We start from the raw sequence: 18,939 nt of genomic DNA on the forward strand, positions 1-18,939 counted from the left end.
TGGGAGTGGTTAACTATGCTGCAAGTTGTTTTTTGTTTGTTTGTTCGTTTTGGGTTTTTTTTTTTTTTTTGTGTGTGTGTGTGTGTGTGGTGCTAGGGATTGAACCCAGGGCCTTGTGCATACAAGGTAAGCACCGTACTGACTGAGCTATCTCCCCAACTCTTTTCTTTTCTTTTCTTTTCTTGATGTAGGGTCTCCTAAATTGCTGAGGCTGACCTTGAATATGCCATCCTCCTGCTTCAAAGTCCTGAGTTACTGGGATTATAGCTGTTTGCCACCAAACCCAGTGAGCCTACCTTCTTAATATCTTCAGATTTGTCTATTCTCACCATTCTTTCCATCACTTTAGTTCATTCTTCTCTCTAGCAAAGTCCTAACTGGTCCCTGAGTTTCAGTACTTCCCTACTTCACTCCTAATACAAAGCAGCCAGAGCAATCCCTTTAGTATTAATCAGACAAAGTCACTCCCTGGTTTAAAAATCATAAAGGCGTCTCATTGTTTTTAGAATATGGATGAAACTCCATACCATCATTATTTACAACTATAATGCACTAATAAATAAATATGGAAAGAGAGAGAGAAAAAAGAAACTCCTTAGCATCATATGTGTGGTTATTCATAATGATTATTATTACTATTTTTTTGTGGTACTGGGGATTGAACCCAGTACATGTACATGATAGGCAGGTGCTCTACTACTAAGCTATATCACCAGCCCTTTTTATATTTTATTTTGAGGATTTCACTGTTGCCCAGGTTGACTCTAATTTGCAATCCTCCTACCTCAGCCTCCTGTCTCTGGGTTTACAGGTAGGTACTACCAGTCTTGGTGTATAGGCAACATTCTGTTAGGAACACCTCTGCCACCATCCTTAAATTTACAAAATCCTTATTTTAATCTGGCTTTTTTTCTTCTTTCCTTCCTTCCTTCCTTCCTTTTCTCTCCCTGCACCCCTCCCTGCATCCTGCTGTGGATGAAACCCACAGCTCTACTGCTCTACAACATTTAGATTGTTTTCCTGAATGAAGATTTGTTGAATAAATGTGGTATAAGCAGTATTTGATTTTCATACCTAGTTCCTGCACAGAGCTCCTAAAATCCTTGGAATTTCCTGAGTGGTAGATGTGTCTTTTTTGTTGTTGTTGTTGTTTGTTTTGGTGGTGCCGGGAATTGAACCCAGGGCCTTGTGCATGCAAAGCAAGCACTCTAACAACTGAGCTATACCCCACCCCCTAGGTGTGTCTTTTACTATTCATAACAAGCCTCTGATCTTGCACAATGATCCCGCCTGGGTTTATGCTAATGAGGTGATTTTAGGTGTGGCCCCCAGAAAATTTCAGGATAGGGCTGCTCTCCTGAAAGACCAAGAAATTAGAATTGGAAATTTCAGCCCTACCCAGCAACATCCAGGAAGCAGGGATGGGCTAGATATAAAGCACTATAAAATCTCTTGAACCAATGAAGCTTAATGAGCTTCTGGGTTGGTGAACTGAACCCATATTCCAGGGAGGTGGTGCATCCCAGCTCCACTTACACTGGGACAGACTCTTGTGCTGAGGACTCTTCCCAGAGGCCACCCTCTACGCTTTTCATCTGGCTAGTCATCTGTTGTTTTTTATTTTCTTTGTTTTTCATCTGTTCTTGATAATATACTCTATAATAAACTGGTAAGTAATGTGCTTTCTTGAGTTCTTGAGGCCATTCTAGCAAATTATTTAGACAATTAAGGAGGTCATGGGAACTCCCAATAATAGCTTGCTTGTAAGTCAGAGGTACCATAGACTTGGGGTTTGCATCTGTAGATGGGACAGTCTTGTGGGACTGAGCTCTTAACCTGGGGGATCTGACATAACTCCAGGGAGACAGTGTTGGTACTGAATTGAACTGCAGAACAACCAACTGCTGTCAGAATTGGTCGGTGCAGAAGTAAAAACACCCTACACAGATCAAAAGTGTTCTGTGTGAGTCTGGCACAGTGCTGCACCAGCTTTAGTCCCAGCTCCTCAGGAGTCTGAGGCAGGAGGATGACTTGAGTTTAGGAGTTCAGGGGCCAGCAAGGGTGACATAGTGAGACCCCCATCTCTTAAAATGTCTTCTGCATTAGAAAATAGAGAAACAGTGTTTTTCTTAGAATAAATAAAGAAGTTATAAGTAAGGTAGAGGATTCTGAGTGAAGGGGAGAGACTGCACTTTCTAAAACCAAACACGAGGGGGCAACAAATAACTTCTCCAGACAAGTCTCACTGTTCAGTTCCTGAACGTTAGTTAATGGAGTTCCTATAGCAAGAAGTATTGAGCTATACCTAACAGGGTGAAAGACTCCTACAGACTAAAACCTGCTTCATCAATGATTTCTGTCATAGATTACCTTTGGAGTGGTGTCTAACAGTTAGCGGCAGCCAAGTACAGGGGAACATAGGCTCAAGAGGCTGAGGCAGGAGAATCACAAGTTCAAGGTCAGCCTCACCAATTTAGGGATACACTGTCCCCAAAATAAAAAAGGGTTGGGGATATAGCTCAGAGGTAGAGGACCCCTGGGTTCAATTCCCAGTACACCCCTACACACACACACACACACAGACACACACGGACTAGGGACATGCCTAAGTGGTAGAGCACCCTTGGGTTTAATTCCTAGAAACTGGGCTGGGGAGATAGTTCAGTAGGTAGAGGGCTTGCCTTGCAAGCACTAAGGCCCTGGGTTCAATCCCCCGCACCGCAAAAAAAAGAAAAAATTCCTAGAAACCCTCCCCCACAACGCACACTCACATGGATTAGATCATACACCTAAATGAAAATCAAAAGTGTGAAATTGCCAGAAAGAGGAGGCTAGTGTCAGGTGGCTATAATTCCAGCACCTCAGAACCTGAAGCGGGAAGATGTCTTGAGCCTAGCCAGGAATTTAAGCCAGCCTGAGAAACTGTGTGAGAACCTGTTTCAAACAAAACAAAATAAAAACACTATAAAACTAGAACAGGAGAAGCTCTACACATTATTCCTGCCTCAACCTCCCGAATCACTAGGATTACAAGCATGTCATTATGCCCAGCTCCCTTTTTTAAAGATGTGTGTGTATGTGTACATATTTTAAATATATATATAAACACACACACACACATACATACATATATATATTATATATATATATATATATATTTTTTTTTTTTTTTTTTGAGACAGGAGCTCCATAAATTGCTCAAGCTGGCGTTGAACTTGCATCCTCCTGCCTCAGTCTCCTTAGTCCCTTGGGATTATAGGTATATACTACTGTGCCTGAATGTATTGTCTTTTTAATTTTGAATTGCACTTGTTCATTGCTGATACAAAGAAAAACAATTTAGATTTATCTATCTATCTACCTATCTACCTATCTATCTATCTATCTATCTATATCTATATGCAGTGCTGGTAATCAAATTCAGGACCTTGCACGTGTTAAGTAAGCACCCTTACACTGAGCTCTACCCCCAGCTCCCTGTTTTTTTGGAAGTGCTGGGGATTGAACCCAGGGGTGCTTTATCACAGAGTTGCATCCTCAGAGCTTTTGTATTTTGAGATAGGGTCTGGATAAATTGTTTAGGGCCTTGAATTTGGGATCCTCCTGCCTCAGCTTCCTGACTCGCTGAGATTATAGGCATGCATCACCACGCCTGACCTTAACTTTTAATTGGAGTCAGGCTCTCACTAAATTGCTGAAGGTCTTGCTGAATTGTTGAGGCTGACTTTGAATTTGCAATCCTCCTGCTTTAGCCAACTGAGTCACTGGGATTACAGGCTTGTGCCACCACACCCAGCTCCCATTGACTTCAAAAAGTTAATGTTTTAGGTGTAGCTCCATGGTATAGTGCTTGCCTAGCATGTGTGAGGCCCTGGGCTCCATCTTCAGCATCATTAAAAAAACAAAAAACAAAAAAAAAGGAAAGGAAAGATATATCAAAAGTTAGTGCTTGGGGGTTGGGGTTGTGGCTCAGTGGTAGAGCACTTGCCTACCATGTGTGAGGCACTGGGTTTGATTCTCAGCACCACATATAAATAAATAAAAATAAAGGTTCACTGACTATTAAAAATATATATATATATTTTTAAAAAGTTAGTGCGTTATAGTGACAGATATATGTACAGATGTATATAAAAATAGAAGTGTTTATTCTATGCAAATTTAGGGAGGCTTGTCAGCCCTCCTAAAATTAGTGGTTATGAAACTTTCTTACATCACAATTATCTAATGTATATCAAACTGAAGATTTTTTTTTTTTTTTTTTTTTTTTTTTTTTTTTTTTTTTGGTACTGGGGATGGAACCCACGGGTGTTAATCACTGAGTTACATTCCCAGTCCTTTTTATTTTTAATTTTCAGACAGGATCTTGCTAAGTTGCTTAAGGCCTTGCTAACAAACTGAAAAATCTTGAACTCCTTCCCACAGATTTCACTTTGGTGTGTGTGGTGAAGACAAGAATCTGCACTTTGCAACCACATTCACGTGATCCTGGCTCAGGTGTTCTTACTAAATGTTGGCATGTATCTGAATCCCCTGAATGTATGTTGGCCAGATACATACAGAATGATCAGTTAAATATGAGTTTCAGGTAAACAGCAGGTAATTTTTAAAAATAGGTACATCTCATAATGTAAAATATTTGAGGCAAAACATCTGTTTAACAAAAATCCAAATGGTGCTATCTCTCCAAGCATCAGTAAACATTTTCAAATTGGTAGTTACATCTTCCTTGTGGCAGGTATTTGTCATGATTACGTACCTTGACTTTTAAGGAAAATTTCAAAATGTACGATTTCATCAGGATTTTTCTCCATTACTGATCATCCCTCTGAAATAAAAAGCTCAAGAGAAATAATATTACTGATCTCTCAGACTTTTACCATTAGCAGCTATTGCTGTTTACTCTCCTGTTCCCCTTTTTAAGTCTGTTTTTCTGCTTTTGTCTAAGTTCTCTTCAACAAAATAAAATTTTTTCCAGAGCTCCCTTTTCTCCTCTCTCTCTCTCTCTCTCTCTCTCTCTCTCTCTCTCTCTCTCTCTCTCTCTCTCTCTCTCTCTCCTCTCTCTCTCTCCCTGCTCTCTCTCCCTGCTCTCTACTCCAAGCTAACATTCAAATCTATAGAAACAAGTTAGAGTATTAGGGACCAGCCTACAGTATCATGATCCAGGAGATTCTGTTCTGCCTGTCCTTTTGCTGGAGCAAGTTCCTGGTCAGGGCAAAAAGGAGCTTCAAGAAACGACAATTGCTTTGCTTAAGGATCTGCTGGGAGAGTGATAGATGGCACTGCAGTTAGGACTTGCAGAGCTGCAGGAAAAGGAGGGGAGTCATTGCCAGGCAGCATGAAGGGAGGAGGTGTCTGGAAGAAAGAGCCAGTCAGGAAGCGCTTATGAAAGGGGTGGAGAATGCACTGCCTGTGTCTGCTGCCTGCAAGACCTTTCTGCAGACATTGTGTCTTTGTGAGCTGACTGCAGAGGCCATGTGCACACACAATGTATGTGATGTATGTGTTGCTTCTTTCAGATCATGGGTCTGTGTGAACTGCTGACTACAAGAAACAGGAATGGATTGTTGAAAAGGTTTTGCAGTCAGAGTGCTTGTTTGTGGTTGTGTGGAATGTGTGACTGACTTTTTGCCAAATGTACTGTTCTGGTTCCAGCTCTGAAAGTTTAGTGGAAGTCTGGCAGACTAAGCTAAGACACAACAAAGTCAGAATTTAAAAGGAAATATGAGGGCAACCTGAGACGGAAACCAAGAGAGACCCTGTTGCAACAAGAGAAAAAGAGAGAAAGGGGGAACGAGAAAGCAGAAGGTAAATAAGAGAAATTCCTTCCTTAGAAAGGAAGAAATTTCAGAGGAGGAAGGAAAGAAAAGCAATACATACTTCCAGATATAGGCACTAGACACCTCTAGTTCTAATACCTAGGCAGGATAGCTCATCTCCCTCATATTCTTCTAGATGTGGCTTATCTTGAAATATGTATATTAGAGGTATACTTTGGTTACACTGGGGGGATATTTAAAATCTTAATTATCCAGAAAGGAGCATTACCAGTTCTTAAACAAAAAAATTTTGTTGTTATTATAGGAAGGTTATTGGACATTATGGAAGGACATCACTTCTGGTCTAGGAATACAATGACCAGGACTAGATAATTAATTTCTGGTGATTAAAACAATGTGTGAAATGCATGGCTTATTTCAAAAGCAGGGATAATAAATACACCCAGTCTCCATGTGGAAACACTGTTATTGTCATTACTTTTAAAAAATTTAACAGGTACCACCTAAACTTTAACTTAGCCACAAGATTTTCTTCCAGATCTAGTCAGGTAAACCACAGCATAACTTTTAACGTGGATGTGAGTTGAAGAGTCCTAGTTGGGAGTATCCCAGTTTTGCTTTGTTACCAAAACACTGACTTTGTTCTTAATTTCAAGTTACAACCATTGTGATGTCTTTGTTCACAGCATTTTGCTCACTAATCTGTCTTTTGTTTCCTTCAGCCATCTTTTCCACCTTTTCTTCATCTGTCTCTCTAGGTGGTTTGTTATCTCTTCCTCCATTTTCCCCTGATTAATAGTCTCTTCCTCATCCTTCTCTCCTTTATTAGAATCATTCTTTTTTTCAGGTTTGTCTTTCTCCCCATTGCCTTCCCGGTGTCTTTGTTTCCTGCAGAGGGGGTCTGACTATGACGCTGAGGTAGGGCAGGAGGCCTGGGAGAGAGCAGACGGGAGGCCGGGCGGGAGGAGGAGGAAGTCGGCCTTCAGCTGTTTCTGCAATCAGCCTACAAAAGCTGACCTATAGCCCTGCTCTGTAAATTCCCCCATTCCCACCCCACAGTCTCCCAAAGGGTCTCCACTTCCCCACCCTCAACTGCACCCCCCCGCCCCCATACCTCAGTGACATCATTCTCTACCAGCTGTGACTGTCAGAGACACTGACCTAGTTTTGGCCTATTTATTAGGCACTAAACCCTGATTTTTTTCCACTAAACCGAGTTTTCTCCTCAACACTTGTCAGTGGGTTCCATTTTAAACCTCAAAACATTTTGCAGTCTCCCACAACATAGTATTTTTCATATTTGAAGAGAAAAAACATTATGATAGGACTTTAGCAAATCTATTTGTGACCTGATATGTTATTTATATGTTATATGGACTATATGTTATTCTGCAATAAATGGATTTATATGTTATTCTGAAAAATAGAATCTACAAACAGGTTGGGGAAGCACATGCATTTAATTCCAGTGCCTCAGAAAGAGAGACAAGAAGATCAGAAGTTCAAGACCAGTGTCAGCAATTTGGCGAGACCCTCAGCAATTTACTGAGAACTTGCCTCAAAGTAAAACTATTAAGAAAAAATTTAAAAGGCAGGGAGCTGGGAATGTCGTTCATTGGTAAATACCCTGGGTTCAATCCCTGGTGGAAGAAAAAAAAAAAAACAGAATCAATACATAGTGGGGGGTTGTGGCGCATGCTTGTAATCCCAGCAATTTGGCTGAGGCTGCAAGATCTAAAAAATATAAAGCAAGGGGGATATAGCTCAGTGGTAGAGCACCTCTGGGGTCAATTCCCAGTACTGCAAAAACAAAAACAAAATAAAACAAAACAAACCAACAAAAAACAAACTCCCAAAACAAGCAACAAAAACCCCACAAAACTATACATATTTGAAGAATCACATTTATTAGTAATGCTTTTTTGTTAAATCCTGTAGATAATGTCTGTTTAATGTTTTATTAATTCTAAAAATTCACAGACAAGCCAAAACAGCAAACATTGTTATTTAAATTAAATTTAAGAAGTGGAAAAACTGTCAACCAATTTCATAGACTTTGGTTGGATTACAAGAAGTACTGAAACAAGCTTGGCATGGTGGTACATGCCTACAATCCCAACCACTTTGGGAGGCTGAGGCAGTTTGAGGTCAGCCTGGAAATTTAGTGAGACTGTCTTAAAATAAAAAATCAAAAAGGGCTGAGGATATAACTCAGTGCTTTCCTAGCATGTAGGAGGCCCTTGGTTCAAACAACTTGTACTTTGCTGCTTGGATTCTAATCTTTGCTCTCCCATTTATAACTGTTTGACTTTGGATAAGCTACTTAACCTCTCTATGCCTCAATTTGCTCATTTTTAAAAAGAAGATATTCAAATCCATTATTGGTGTTAGGAGCATTAAAGGGCTTGCTATATATAAAAGCTCTTAGAGTCCCAGGTTACAGTGGCATATACCTGTAATCCCAGTGACTTGGGAGGTTCAGGTAGGAGGATTGTAAGTTTGAGGCCAATCTGTAATTTAGCAAGGCCCCAAGCAACTTAATGAGACCCTGTCTCAAAAATAAAATATAAAAAGGACTAGGGATGTAGCTGAGTGTTAAAGCACCCATAGATTCAATACCCAGTACTAGTACTATTACTACTGCTAATAATAATAATGATAATAAAACCTATAAATGTTTATTGCCCACTCAGGATGCTGCTGGTGACAGAGATAAGTGACAAATCCTCACAACCCTTATTTGGTTTGAATATTATCATTTACATGGTTGGATTCCATGAATAAGTTGTCTACCAATTCTGTCATGTTTCTTTGCACCAAATGAGGGAGGGTCCTGTTTTTTTCCCCGCCTTGGTAGAGAACACAATGCCTTTCCAAATTTACTTATTCTACTTTTTTCTTTCACTCATTCTTCCAAAATTTATATATATATATATAACATATATATTTAATATATATATTTAATATATATACATATATACCTCCCCGCCCCCGCCTTTGTTACTGGGGATTGAACCCAGAGGTGTTTTACCACTGAGCTACATCCCCAGACTTTTTTATTTTTTATTTTTAGACAGGGTCTCACTAAGTTGCTGCGGCTGACCTCAAACTTGCAATCCTCCTGCTTAGCCTCCTGAGTCGCAGGTATTACAAGCATGAGCATGAGCCACCATGCCCTGCCCAAAATTGATATACTTTTAAAGATACTCCTGTCAATCATAGGTATCAACTCTTTGAGGAAATAAGAAAATTTTTTTCTCTGAGTCAAATATGAGTGATAATCACCCAGGAATCTAGATTCTATTTATAGGGAATGGCATGGTTCCTCCTTAGAAGTTTCAGGAGCTTTTACAGTTATAAAAGAAAGTAGGTGTACTATAACAAGGTAGGGAAATCTCTGCTATATGATTCAGATGTTGTTTTAAACAAAGCAGGGAAATCTTTTACAGTATTCAGACATTATTATGTTCTTAGCTTTAAGGTTGGTGGAAGTCAGATCCAGGAAGGTTAGTATACATTCCAAGAGTTTTATCTAGTCTCAGGAATGCTAGGTCAGATACAGAGGTTGATAGTACATAGCTGTTAAAAGGGAGTACGAGTAATCCAAGGTAACTTTGGCTCTTAATCTGCAACATTCCATCTCTCTACAATCACAATACTCTAATCAGAGGCTAGTCTGCAGACTCTTAAATGTAGATGCACCTTCTTTTCTTTTCTTTTGATAATGAGGGATTGAAACCAGAGGTGCTTTACCACTGGGCCCCATCCTCAGCCACTTATTTATTTATTTATTTATTTATTTATTTATTTATTCATTCATTCATATATACCAGGAGATTGAACCAAAGGGTGCTTAACCATTGAGCCACATCCTCAGCCCATTTTATTTTTTATTTTGAAACAGGGCCTTGCCAAGTTGCTTAGGGCCTCACTAAGTTGCTGAGGCTGACTTTGAAATTCTTAGCCTCCTGGGCCACTGGTATTACTTTTTTTTTTTTGAAGTTTTTAGAATTTTATTTTATGTACAAAGAACTAGCATGTTCTTTCATTGGGAGGCTGTCCTGGGCGATCCACTGGAGGAAGATCACTTAGTCCAACTTAATGAAGCCTATATCCTTCGCGTACTTACGGAAACACTGCCGGCACATGTTAAGGCGGTATTTCCGGATCAGACCGTGCGGGTTTGAGCATACGCGGCAAGAGCGAGAACCCTGGCCGAATTTTCACGGGTGGCTCCAGTAGAGCTGTTGGTGACCCATGTCGCTTTCCAGGGTGCAACGAGGCAAAAGGAGCCTGGTATTACTTTTTTTTAACTTTGAAACAGGGTCTCTTGAAGTTGCTTAGGACCTTGCTAAATTGATGAGACCTGCCTCAATCTTGCAATCCCCCTGCCTCAACTTCCTGGTTTGCTGTGATTACACCCATCCAGATGTAGCTTCTTTGGCGAACTTCATTTCATATTCCCATGGACAGGAACTCAGGAGACCAGGAAATTATCACCAATGAGTTAATATCATTGCCTTAACTTTTTCTTCTACCAGAGAAGACTAATAATATTTGCTCAACCTTACAAGTTTGCTTGAGGCTACAAAGAGTTTTTAAATGTTGAATGCTTTCAAGAAAACATTTTACAAATGTTTATTTTAGTTTCTTTAAGGCACTATTATCAAACTTTCATGTGTCTAAGAATCACTTGATATGCTTATTTATTAAAACACAGATTTTGGTAGGCTGGGAATACAGCTCAGTGGTAGAGTACTTGCCTAGCAACAAAAAGGCCTAGGTTCAATGCCCAGCAGGACAACAGAAAAAAATGCAGATTTGGAGCTGGCAGCTCAAGGAGTATAGTAGCTACACAGGCTGATTCAGTTCAGAGGTGGGGCCACGGAATCTGCATTTTAAACAGGCATCCCAGGTGATTCTTACCTGTAGACAAAAAGAAATCATACTGACACCCAGATGCAACTTAAGAAAGAGGGGGAAACATACATCACCCCTTGACTTTATTCAACTCTTTCTCTTATTCAGTCGCTGTATGATCTTTCATTCCTTTCCCCACCCCAACTCCCTTTGTGTCTGGCATAGGCATTGTCTTAGCATAGTTAGAAAGGCTCTGAGTTTAATGTGCAGAAATGGAGTGGAGGAAAAGGAGGAGGGATGTGGGTGGAGAAAGACTAGACCAGTGTTTAGCTATTCTAACAGCGAAGACTGTTGTTGTCGGGCTGGTTCTAGCCGGCTGGCTCCAGGAGAGGAAACAGCAGGGAGAGCTAGATTTACTGCAGCTGCTGCTACTGTTCCTTATTTGCTAGTGAAGATTCTGATATAAGACACCCACCACATTTTCTCTAGTCACATGAAGTTTGCAGTAATCACATTAGATACTCCATAAAGAATACTATTAGATATTGAAATCAGAGATTAAATTCCTGTTTACAAGTCTTCTCTTTTCTACTTTTCAGTCCTTTAGTTTTGGTCAAATTCCAGCTTGTTTCCTTGTCTTGAGACCCTGAGGAAAATATTTGTGACAGATGGTGCCTCTGGGGCACTTAAAAGATTTTTATTTGACCTGTAATCTAGAAAAAACAATATTGCTCCGTATGTGTGATTTTTTTTTCCTCCTCTTTTTTTTTTTTTTTTTTTTTTGGACTGATGTAGATATACACTTAAGCACACAAGTAGAATCGGAGACTTGGGATTGATTGAACCTGGGTAACTTTGTGAGGGGAGATTTTATTTTCATTAAACCCTTTCCTGTGCCTTCCTGGTATCATCATGTTCTCTCACCCCCAACTTTAAAAAAATACTTCATGCTGCTATTGTATTCTAACCTGCTAATCTGATTAACTGAAATGGCTAGATAACATGTGCATTTCACAGTCGGACATAATTAATTCTAACATCACTATTGGTTGTGCTTTGGGGGCAGGATAGAATCCCCTGCAGTGCTTTAAAAAAATATTGCTCCCAGACCAAAGGATCATTATGCTTATTAACTCATTTACTCCTTGTGACAGCTCAGTTAGGTAGGTAACTCTTTCTCCTCCCTTTACAGGTTAACATATGAAGATACAGGGAGGTTAAATTACTTCAGAAGATCATATAGGTGGTGGAACCAGAAATTCAATCTAGGCAGTGTGACTCCAGAAGTTATCACCCTAGGTTATGTAATAGCTTTTAAAAGACTCTCAGTACCCTGAAGAAAGAAAAAACAAAAAACAAACAAACAAAAAAACCAAAAAAAACCCAGACAAGTGATGAAATTATATTGGCAACAGATTAAAAGCACTGAATAGAAGTTGTTGGCTGAGGTGACTAAGAAGGGGATGTGACCTAAAAGAAGGCAAACAGGTTAGGACAGGTAATGTACTGGGTTCTTAGTTCCAGACATGCGGACTTAAACCATTTTTGGAAGCTTTCTAGTTGATTCTATGGTATCTAGGAATAAGAGCAAAAAATCTGAAAGTGTTTGGTTTAAGCAAAGAATGAACTTTATGTTCATCTCAAAGTCATCACTCGCCCAGAGTTGGTCTCACAGTCAGAGACATACAATTAATATTAATTCTTTGTATTATTCCACACACGTAAACTTTGTGTAATTTCTCCTATAATTGTAAGACTGTTTTGGTATCAACTTGGATAATAATAGCCAATATTTATTGAGCAGTTATATCGTATACTATGTTTGAGTTACTGCCTTAATCTTTATAATTTAATAAAGATTTAATGAAATCTTGATTTTTTGCTGATGAGAAAACTGAGGTTTATGAAAGTTAAACAACAATCCCATGCTGCTAAGAAGTTAAACCTGGATTTCAAATCCAATTTATCTGACTTGAGGTTTATTATGCTCCTTAAGAAATTCAGCTGACCTTAAAGCCTTCTGAAGAATATTAATTCACTGGTTAAAAATGAGTGGTGCATGATTAAGCTAGGAAAAGCTACTTAAAAGTATTTTTGAGCACATGTTGCTATCCAAAGGACATAAAAACCATATTTCTCTAAATACATCAACCATAAAGCCCTCAAGATTGTAATTAAATATATGTACAGCCTTTCTTGCCTTTGGTTTCCCAGTATGAAAATGGTGGAAATAATTTGCTCCCTCGTTATTTTATGCAAAAAAGATGAAGTGTAAAATGATCATTATTTCTATAATGATAATGACAAACAGTTTAAGTCATATCATTAACCATTTTTTGGGGGGGATACTGGGAATTGAACTCATGAGCACTTGACCACTGAGCCACAACTTCATCCCTATTTTGTATTTTATTTAGAGACAGGGACTCACTCAAGTTGCTTAGTGCCTGGTTTTTACTGAGGCTGGCTTTGAACTCGTGATCCTTCTGCCTCAGCCTCTTGAGCCTCTGGGATTACAGGGCCTTGCCACTGCGCCTGGTTACACACTGCTTTTGACTCATGCTAATGGGGGGCATAAAAAGGACTATTTTAAAGAGTCTTTGGGTTGAATATACTTTATGTCCCAGGAGGCTGAATATCAAAAGTGGAAGTCAATAATGTTGTATTTCTTTAGACCTTATCCTCTTTTGAAGGTGGTATGTCATATACCACATTTGTTCCTCTAAACATGTCCTCTGTGAGGATAGGGCATTATCCTTCTTGGTAACTTTCAGTGGTATCACGCACAGTAACAACAGTTAATGCTCATAATAGCCCTTGCTTTGTGTCAGGCATTAGGTATTATATACCACCATCCTTCTGTGTCCATGGATTCAACCAAATGTGAATTGAAATATTTGAAAAAAAAAATTGTGTCAGTATGGAACACATACTGGTATTTTCATGTTATCATTTCCTTAAATGATGTAGTGTTTCAACTATTTACATGGCATCTATATTGTTAGGTATTATAAGCTATCTAGAGATAATAAAGTGTATGGGAGATATGTCTACATTGTATGCAAATTGTACCTGCAATTTTGTATACAGGACTTGAACATCCCTTATTTTGATATCTAAGAAGGGTCCTAGAGCCAATCCCCTATTGGTTGAGAAAGAAGTATGCATTATTAAATGCATTAATTAACTTATTCCTTGTGACAGCTCTGTGAAATAGGTAACCATTTTCCTTCACTTTTACAGGTTAACAAATGAAGATACAGGGAGGTTAAGTTACTTTAGAAGATCACATAGGTGGTGCAACCAGAAATCCAATCTAGGCAGTCGGATTCCAGAAGTTATCACTCTGGTTTATGCAGCAGCTCCTAAAGAACTCTTAGTATCCTGAGGGAAATGGGCGAAAAACCCTCTCAAGACAGATGATGAAATTATATTGGCAACAGATTGGGAAAGTAGTGTGAATAGAAGTTGTTGACTGAGGTGACTGAAAAGATGTGACCTGCAAAAAAGGCAGATTAGTTAGGACATTACTGTAGTTCACACCTGGGCTGATTATTTGGAAATTAATCTTCCATGTGTAGAAGGGAGATCATCTGCATTATTTATATATATTTTTGGCTACAGGGATTGAACCCAGGGGTGCTTAACCACTGAGCCACATCCCTAGCCCTTTTTGGTATCTTGTTTAGAGACAAGGTCTTGCTGAGTTGCTTAGGGCCTGGCTAAGTTGCTGAGGCTGGGTTTGAACTCGCAATCTTCCTGCCTCAGCCTCCGGAGCCGCTGGTATTACAGGCGTGCGCCATGAGTCGGGCTCATCCGCCACTTTTGATTTTATTCGCGGTCTAGAAAAATTAGGAATGTAGTCCAACATATTCATAGTCTTAGCCTCCTTTGGACTAAAATGATCCTACTTCATTTTCATGCAGTTTTAGAATTTACAAAATGTTCTTAAATATATCATTTCGTTTTATTCTCACTGTAACCCTGAAATACACTTTTATCTTTTTATAACGAAGGCTGAGGGGAAGTTAAGTAACGAACTTGCCCAAGGTTTACGCTGGTTTCTAAGTGGTAGACCTGCTCTGTCTATCCTGGTAGATAGCTTCTAACCTGCTAAGCAAAGAGAATTCATGGTGTCGCTTTAAATTTGCCTTCACATACAAAGACTTTGAATGGTTATGGACCCTCTAGATGCCCATCATCTTTGTCCCCAAATCCTCGCCTCCTGGAGGGGGAGGCCGCGGGGGAGGGTTCTGGGTGGCGGCCGGGGAGGCGGGGGCGGGGGGGCGAGGCTAGGGTACCGGGACCAGACACTGCGCGCCAGAGGCGGGTGGGCTCGCGCCGGGGCTCCGGGGGATGGCTGGAGTCTGAGCAGGGAATGCGAGGGCGGGGAGGGCGAACAACGGAAGGGACTCATCTCGCGGTTTCGAGCTGGGAACCAACCTCGCCCCCCACCCGTTTCTCTTCTCAGCGAGAACGGTTTGGGGGCGGGTGGGAAAGCGCGTCCTCGGAGCGCTCTCGTGCTCCCTTCTTCGCAGCACGCGCACTCCCTCGCTCCTTGGCTGCCCAGGACAGCGATGGCTGCGGGCGCCGACGCGGAGCTGACAGGGCCGGTGGCAACGCAGGTGTCAGGTCCGCTCGGCCCGGCTGGCCCGCAGGCCCGCCCCTCTTGCAGGCCGCCGCCCCCAGCCCGCCGAGCTGCGGCGCCGGGAGGGCGGGGCCGGGCGCGCGCCGGTTCTCTGTTCGCGGGCGGGGGGCGCGCGGCGCCTCGGTCTGGGGGAGCGCGGGGCGGCCTCCGCCGGCGTCGCGCGCGCTGTGTGTGTGAGCGGGGTCGCGCGCGCGCGAGCGACAAGCGAGTGAGGGAACGAGGAGCGGCCGGGTGTGAGCGTGTGGGAGTGTGTGTGTGGGAGTAGGGGGTGAGGGAGAGGCTGACCGACCGCGAGGCCGTGAGAAAGTGGGCGAGTGTGCGAGGACGCCCGGCCTGGCTGCGGGAGCCGCGGTCGGCGGAGGAGAAAGGAGGCGGCTCCCGGCATCCCTCCCCCTCCCCCTCCTCTCCTCGCACGACTTCCAGCCCGACCCGCGGCCCGCGCTGCCTCAGAGGCCCCAGCCCGGCTCCGCCGGCCGTGAGCGAAGGAGGATCCGCCCAAGCCAGGTGAGCGGCACGGTCGCCTCCCCGCCCGCGGTGGGGGCGTGAGGCGGGGCGCGGCCTCGCGGGCGAGCGGCTGCGGCCGGGAGGACTTAGGGAGCGGGGGCTTGGCCAGGGGAGGGGCGGCGCCACGCGCTCAGGGCCCGGGGTTCTGGAGGCCGGTGGTCGCTGCGGTGTCAGTCGGTGGGGAGCGGGGCTGAACCCGGTGGTCGTCTGCGTGCGGGGAGGGGTCGGCAGTGCGGAGTGCTGGCGACTGGATAACTGTGTCGGAGGGAGGCGGCGACCTCGGCGTGAAAGAAGTATGGTTTCCCCTGTGGGTGAGGGGGTGTGGTAACCCAGGGAATGCTTGCCGTAGTAAAACCTGCGGGTTGCTAACCAGTGCTCGGGCGTGTGGTGACCGCCCTACTTCCCTGAATTCCGTGGTGTGACCCCTGCAGCAGGATGGCTCCCCACTCTCCCTGCAGTTACTGTGCTCCTAACGTGTGAATCTTAGATTGTTAGTCATTCCGCGATCGCCTTTGACAACCCTCTGAATAAGAAGGGGATAACCAAATAATTACTTGTCTTGATTTTTTTTAGAGCATTTGAGCGTGATAGAAATACCCCCCCAAACAAGCCAAATAGGGTTTCACTTTAGTCATTACTAGTTTATATTTATCTCCGATCCCAAATTTGTAATTCCATGTTTTGTGAGTAGAAATGGGGCACTAATTCTGTTGTGAATGGGGTTATACTAATGGTGCTGTATTTAACTTCAATGTAAGTTTTTTCAGTGTGCTTATTATTTTCCAATTAATTGCATGTATTTTTGCCCCACGTCTTTGTGGAGTTTGACTACATTCTAAATCTGTAAGGAAAATACAGAGGTAGCTTATTTAACACAAGATTTTCTGTTGGCTTCATATGTTTTTTGGTGGGCATTATTAACTGTAACCATTAAAATTTAAATGTTGCTCAGATGTCATTTTTTTCCTTCACAGTATTGAATAGCTTAAATGTGATTTCTTCTATGGCTTTTAAAGTGATTTCTTTCTTTTGTCAATGACTTGACAACGTATTTTTTTGTGAAATACTTTTTAAGGTACTTATTGGTAATAAAACTTTGAAATTCCAGTCCTGAAGGTTCAACGTTGTTTTTTCTCCTTGCACGTTTTTTATGGGTGCCTTATAGTTGTACATAAGGATGGAATTTGTTTTTATATACTCAAACGTGCACACAATATGACAGTTTAATTTGTCAATGTTTATTTTGTAGGTAATCCTTTTTTTTTTTTTTTTTTTTTTTTTTTCCCCTCGGTACTGGGGATTGAACCCAGGGCCTTGTGCTTGCAAGGCAAGCACTCTACCAACTGAGTTCTCTCTCCAGCCCAATCCTTTACTTTTAAAAGTAAGCTTATTGTGTTATTTGGTTAGTATGGTAAAAGGGAGAACTATTTTTGTTTTGAAGTAATCTTGTATTTCTATCTTTGATAATACATTAATTTTCTTTTTTTTTGGGGGGGAGGGTACCGGAGATTGAACGCAGGAGTACTCAGCCACTGAGCCACATGCTCAGCCCTATTTTGTATTTTATTTAGAGGCAGGGTCTCACTGAGTTGCTTAGCATCTCGCCATTGCTGAAGCTGGCTTTGAACTTGGGATCCTCCTGCCTCAGCCTCCCGAGCCGCTGGGATTACAGGCGTGCCCAACCTTGCCGGTCTTAAATTTATTTATTTATTTTTTATTTTTTCTCTATTTCCCTTCTGTTTCCTTTTTTCTTCTCTTACCCTTACCAGGTGTTGGGAGTTGCTTGTCAGACAGGCTGTCAGGGAGGTGGGGGCGGGGGAGTGCAGTTTGATTCTGAGAACAGAGCCAACAAGGGGAACAGCAAATTCAGTCACTTGCAAGCCGCCCCTCATTCAACATCCACTTTTCTCTTCCTGCTTTTCCCCTTGCAGAGACCAAGTTTCTAATCTTTAACTCATTGACTATCAGCTGAGATTCCAGTTGTCTTGGTTTATAGTGCTTTTAAAAAATGCTTCTTGTATTTCCTTTGAGTTCCTCACAGTAGTAGTAGCATGTGGTAATGGAAGGAAGAGTGACAACAAGAAATTATCCCTATTTTTTCTTTCCCCTCATTCAGTCTCCTTTTACTATCCAGAGGGTATTACCAGCGAAATCTTAGAAGTCTTCTATCTCAGCCATGTTGTAAAGAAACCCACTGAAGTAGGTTTTGTTTTCTCTCACCAATGCTTATGAATCGTGGCACATGGAAAAACATACCTTTTAAAAATATCCCCCAATTTGTCCTTTCCCCAGTTTGTATCACCTGGTGTTTGTTGCTTGGGCAAGTCATTACATTTATTTCTCAAAGCTCACTGCCCTGAGATGAATGAATAACTGACGAATTATGAACATTGGTAGAAGCTGAGGGAAAGGAACAGAGAGCACAGCTAGTTGTTCCACACTTTGAGAAGTAGTAGCTTTTACCATCTTCATAGAAACATAGACAGTGAAAATGGATGGAGGAAGAACTTCTGTGCCCACAAACAACAAGTGAAGAGTGAGAGAAAACCAAACATAAAGTAAGGAAGGTGAGTTTTTTTTTATGTTGCTTGACAACTGTTTTGGGGGCACTTTTAATGATGTAGATTTGTAGACTTTTATGGAAGATGAGTTTACAAAGAATATTCTGCCAGCATATGAGAAAAAGCCTTTAGGAATTATAATAGTTTCTTTCTTTCTTTCTTTTTTTTTTTTAATTTGAGGGAGAAGATTGTATAAGGAACAATAAAATAGGTATTATTTTTCAAATAATATATTGAGATACAATTGTCTCAAGAGAGGTTGAGTGTGGATGTTGGGGAAATTTTCCTTCATTATTTGGAATTTTACTGGTTGAAGTTAAGGATTATTAAGGAATAATACAGTACCTCAGTATTTGTACATAATATATTTTAGATTCACGTGCCATAGGTATCTGTGTATGCTTTAGGTTTGCAGAAAAGGTCTGACTTTCTGGTATAGTAACTAATGTCATAGTGGTGTACTTAATGTTTTCTAGTGTTCTTTTTCTCTTATTTGGCTTGGAGGAGAAAAGTCACAGAGCTAGTCATTTCTGTTCCCTTAGAGACTGGGCTGCACAGAACACATCTGCTTATATCTTTTTTTCAA

General features: G+C 41.5%; 1 protein-coding gene and 1 pseudogene across 7 annotated transcripts in view; one reads left to right on the plus strand and one right to left on the minus strand.

The window, feature by feature from the left end:
• Positions 1 to 9,852: 9,852 nt before the first annotated feature.
• LOC124983985 (40S ribosomal protein S29-like) lies at positions 9,853 to 10,039 on the minus strand (annotated as a pseudogene).
• A 5,341-nt stretch (positions 10,040 to 15,380) lies between these two features.
• Rimklb (ribosomal modification protein rimK like family member B) overlaps positions 15,381 to 18,939 on the plus strand; it is an 83,892-nt gene continuing 80,333 nt past the window's right edge. For 6 of the 7 annotated variants that reach the window (XR_007108429.1, XR_007108431.1, XR_007108430.1 and 3 more), the window contains exon 1: positions 15,381 to 15,792. The gene's annotated coding sequence lies outside the window, so the exon portion shown is untranslated. Of the gene's footprint in view, positions 15,793 to 15,970; positions 16,086 to 18,939 lie in introns of those variants that run through there. The other variant, XR_007108432.1, reaches the window with a different exon arrangement.

This window comes from Sciurus carolinensis, chromosome 4 (assembly GCF_902686445.1).
Source record: "Sciurus carolinensis chromosome 4, mSciCar1.2, whole genome shotgun sequence".
Taxonomy (NCBI): Eukaryota; Metazoa; Chordata; class Mammalia; order Rodentia; family Sciuridae; genus Sciurus; species Sciurus carolinensis.